Consider the following 4,207-nt stretch of genomic DNA (forward strand, 5'->3'; position numbering starts at 1 on the left):
GGTCTTCCGACCACACTGTTTGAGACATGCCGGCACCCAAGTGGAAACAGAGGCAGATGAGAATCAGACAGTCTGGAGCCAGGAGGCCCAGATTTGGCATCCTCAGCCTGTATGTGATGGTTAAACAAACGAGAGGCCAAGTTCTCTGCGGAAAGAGTACAAGGCAAGATAGGAACCCCGGGCACAACATCCGGGCTACACACGGAAACGGAACCAGCAAAGAGCAGAGCAGGTAGCTTCCGGTTTACAGACCGCCGGCTTTACCATTGCCTTGTCCTGGGCCGTTCCCTAACCTCGGTGAGCCTTAGCTTCTGTGGCGGACAGAGTCTAAGATCACCTCCTCATGTTCACTCCCTGTGTGATCCTCTTCCCTAAATCGTGGACAGAGAACAGGACTTGCTTCTAACTTTATAGAATATGGCAAAGGGGATGAGGTGTCACTCCCATGATTGATTACATCATACAAAATGACTTCCTGTTGGCCAACCCACGCTCTTTGCTGGCTTGGTGAAGCAAGCGGTCACGTTAGATGTGATGGTGAGTGTTATGTGTCAGCTTGGTTAGGCTCTATGGTCCCCAGTTACTCAATCGCGTGCGTATCTAGGTGTTGCTACGGAGGTAAATTGTAGATGTGGTTAATAGCAACAAGAGTTGCCTTTAAGTCAAGATTAAGTTCGGTAATTTGGACTTCATCCAATCAGTTGAAAATCCTTAAAAATGAAACTAGTTTTCCTGAGGAATAAAGAAGAAATTCTGCCTCAAGACTCCAGGATCAGCTCCTGTCTGAGAGTTTCCAGTTTGCCAGTCTGCCCTATGGATTTCAGACTTGCCAGCCCCTACAGTTATGTAAGCCAGTTTCTTGGAATATCTTTACACACACACACACACACACGCACATACACACACACCCTACTGGTGCTATTTCTCTGGAAGACACTGACTGGTACATTGGGAAAGCCCATGTGTCAAGGAACTGCCTTCTGCCAGCAGCCAGCCAGAAGCGGGGACCCTCAATCCTGTACCCTGGAGGAAATGAATTTTGCCAACAATCTGATAGAATTTGGAAACAGGCTCTTCTCCAGTCAAACCTCCAGATAAGAAAACAATTCAGCAGACATCTTGACTGCTGTCTCGTGAGACCTTGGCCCAGTAAACCATGTCTGGACTTCGAGTCCACAGGAACTATGAGATAATAAATGTGTGTTGTTTTAAGCCATGAGGTTTGCCTATGGATTTAAGCCATGAGATTTTTTTTTGTTTAAATGTTAAGATTTTATTTTTAAGAAATCTTCACACCCAATGTGGGGCTCCAACTCACGACTCCAAGATCAAGAGTCATATGCTCTACTGACTAAGCCAGCCAGGTGCCCCTGAGGTGATTTGTTTTACAGCAATAGAGAGCTAATACAGTTCCCCATCTGTAAAAGGGGGAAATAATAGTAGTCACCTCATAGGGACATCGTGGGGCCTCAGTGAGCTAATCCAACAGTGTGCTTAGCAGTGGTTGCCATACATTTAATGCACAACAAATCAGTAAATGTTATCTCAGGTTTTTCCAAAATTATTTAGCAGTCATCAAAGAATCAGAAACCAAAATAGAAACATGCAGATTCCTGAAGCACTTGATCTCACTATATCTCACATAAAAGGGAAAAATAGTCTTGATTATTTTTGAGAAGCAGTAGACCCATGAAGTTTCAGTGCACACTCTGGTGTGAGACTGCCCGGTTCTGTCTCGCTCTGCCATCTGTCAAGTGTGTCAAAGAATAGCACCTGGCACATAGCAGGGCTATATAAGCATTAGCTGCAAAAGCAATAATAATAATAATACTTATTTTATTATGATGATTACTATTATTTGCCTCTATTATTAGTGGTATACTGTTATTAGTATTATTATACTATTATTACTATTACTTGCCTCTGACTCCCAACTCTAGAAATTAATATAGTACACATTTATACCAACTGAGCAAATAAAGGACAGGCACTTACAATTCAGAGGTTCAGAAGCTGTTCTTTTTTTTTTTTTTCCAAATGTTTATTTTTGAAAGATTGCAAGTGGAGGGGTTGGCAGGGAGAAGGGGACAGAGGATGGGAAGCGGGCTCCGTTCTACAGGCTGACAGCAGCCCGATGTGGGTCCTGAACTCACAAACCGTGAGATCATGACCTGAGCCGAAGTGGGATGCTCAATCGACTGAGCCACCCAGGTGCCCCAGAAATTGCTCATTTTGCATAAACTTGTATATCCTTGTCAAGGGATTCTGACTGTGTGATCTCCTCGGGGGTGTCTGGGGATCAGGAAGGGCTGTAACTGGTACAGGACTTGCAGGCACAGAATTTTGTCACTCCTTCCTCTAAATTCCAGTACCATTTACTCTTACTGCTGCCCCAGGTCCCCCAAATCCAGCAGAGGGCACTGTGGCCTCAAAATGCAGCCTGCGGCCTTTTCCCTGCTGCCTTCTCCTAGAGGCCTGAGGCCAGCGAGGGAGGTTAGCTGCAAGAGGGGTGGGCCTGACTTGGATCCGACCAGTTGTCCTAACTAGTCCCTTTCTGTAAGCACTCAGCACACTCCCCATCAACCACTGCTGCCTGGTTTTCTAAACATCACCTTGCCCTTTGAAGTCTCCAGAGCTCTAGACCTCCGTTCTTAGAACCCCAGAAGTTTCTTTTCAGCAATGAATCATATCAGCCTTATGCTGCTCTGTTCCTGTTTCCAAATTCCATGGCAGCACAGCTATAACCCTCCGTCTGGCCCTCTGAAGAGCCTCCTGCCAGCCACCCACAGCCTTTTCGTCTCCAGGCCCATTCCGGTTTCTCCAGACAGAATTCCCTTACCCCAACCCCTGCTTTTGCTTCATTCTGCTGCAGGGCAAAGGACTGTTTCTTTCATTCAATCTCTCAGCTAACAATTGTTTGGGACCAAGGTTAGCATCGTGCAGAGATGAAGACAGCCTTGATTGAGCAAATACTACTATGTGCCAGATGGTGGCCTAAGCACTTCCCATGCTCTTCACAATAACCCTATAAGGCTTGTTAGACCCATTTTACAGATAAGACAATTAAGGCACAGAATGGTTAAGGGACTTGTCTAAGGTCACACAACTTAGTGGCTGAGCTGATATTCAAATCCAAGCGGTCTGGTTCAAACAACTGGGCTTCTTAAACGACATGCTATCTCGACTTTTTGTACAGACATGGGGCTCCATCTCTGATCTTCAGAACTTCAGAGTCCAATATGGTAACCACTAACCACATGACTACTGAGCACATGACTAATCTAACTGAGATGTGCTGTAAGAGTAAAATATGCACTGAATTCCAAAGACTTAGTTTGAAAAAATATATATATATGTAATATATAGCATTAATAATTATGTTAAGGGGCACTTGGGTGGCTCAGTCAGTTAAGCATCCAACTCTTGATTTTGGCTCAGGCCATGATCTCACAGTTCATGAGTTCGAGTCCCATGTTGGGCTCTGAGCTGACCGTATGAAGCCTGCTTGGGATTCTCTCCCTCCTCACTCTCTGCGCTTTCCCTGCTCAAGTGCTCTAAATAAATAAATAAATATTTTAAAAGATTCTTAATATTGATCACAAGTAGAAGTGATATTTTTGATATACTGGGTTAAGTAAAATATATCATCAAAATTAACATCACCTGTTTCTTTTACTTTTTTTTTTTAATAGTTTATTGTCAAATTAGTTTCAGTTTCTTTTACTTTTTAACATGGCTATTGGAACACTTGAAATGGTGTAGGTGGCTCACTTTCTAATTCTGTAGGGCAGAGTTCTAAGCTCTCACAGGCCAGTGGAAAGACAGACAGATCTCAAATAATTCGAAAACAAGTGAAAATGTGGTGGGTGTTCTGAGAAGTGAGATCAAGGTCCCATTCAGGAGCCCAGGGAAGCTTTCGGCACAGAGCGAGAATTCCAGAGGTGTGTAGTATCCTCCCCCCTCGAAAGAGCAGCAGTGGGGACAGCAAATGCCAAAGCAGCAAAGCAGAGGGAACCCCAAGTCCACCAGGGAGGCTGGAACATCTTGGGCTTCCAGGGGAGCCAAGGCCAGTGGGACCTCAGACTAGGGCATGGGGTGGGGGCGGGGCTTTGACAGTGGGGCCAAGATTCTGGAGCTCCGTGTGGGGCAGCATGGAGCTCCAGAAACTGACAGCTGGGGAGGGCCTGTGGGGACCAGGGACAGGGCC

Source organism: Crocuta crocuta, unplaced genomic scaffold (genome assembly GCF_008692635.1).
Source record: "Crocuta crocuta isolate KB4526 unplaced genomic scaffold, BGI_CrCroc_1.0 scaffold289, whole genome shotgun sequence".
Lineage (NCBI taxonomy): Eukaryota > Metazoa > Chordata > Mammalia > Carnivora > Hyaenidae > Crocuta > Crocuta crocuta.